The sequence below is a fragment of the Parus major genome, chromosome 5, assembly GCF_001522545.3.
Source record: "Parus major isolate Abel chromosome 5, Parus_major1.1, whole genome shotgun sequence".
NCBI lineage: Eukaryota > Metazoa > Chordata > Aves > Passeriformes > Paridae > Parus > Parus major.
In genome coordinates, this window is record NC_031774.1 from 37,578,490 (window position 1) to 37,579,412 (window position 923).

Sequence of the window (923 nt, forward strand, 5' to 3'; positions counted from 1 at the left end):
TTTTTTTTTTTAATCACCATTTTGCGTTGTACTAACCAAGGGAATATCCCCTCGGGCGGGGTGTGAGTGACTGAAACGACTCCAGCTGGGGAGAGGGAGAAAAGATCAAACACGGCGCGTCTATTTATCCGCGCCGTCCCCGCCGACCGCCGCTTCATCTGCCGAAAGAGGCAGCAAACGAAGCCGAGGACCGGCGGCCCCCGGGAGGAGGGTGGTGACACTGTCTGGCCACAATTCGGGGACGCCCCGCGGCATCGCGGCGGGACAAGCGCCTTCTCCCAGCTTCACCTCCCCTCATCCTTCCACCGGGAGGGCCCGTCCCCCCGCGAAGCTGCGGCCGGGCTTTGCCCAACCTCGGTGGCCGCCGAGGACCCATAAGCAAGTACGGTACAGAAACAAGCAGTCCGGCGTCCCAGTGCAAAGCCGCAGCGGCAGGGCTCGGTCCCCAGTGGAAGTGACCGATGGGGGCGATGTTTCACCCGCAGCGTGGGCCAGGCCGTGGGACCGCAGCGGGACGCCCTCCCAGCGGCCTCCCCCAGAGCGGAGGGACCGGCGCACGCCTCGGAAAGCGCTGGGAGGCGAGTCCGCTGGGATGGAGCAAAGCCTGGAGGAGGGAAGGAAACACCCAGCCTCTCCCCAGCAGATCAGCTTTCCTTTGAAGGCGGGCCGAGGCTCCCCGCAGCTCATCCCCGACGGGGGAAAGTCGCGAAAGCCCGCGGTGAACGCACTGCGGGTCTGCGGAGGGAAACTCAGATACACGCGGAGACACTCTTCTCTCCGGCCGCTTTGTCGGTTCTAATTTCCCTGTCCAAACAAGCATCTATAAGCTATTGTGTATAGATTATATCTCTCCATTCCCTCTGTCGTCCCCCAGACCTGCTGCCCGCGTGCCCCCGGCCACCACCGCCCCTCCCCGCCCTGGT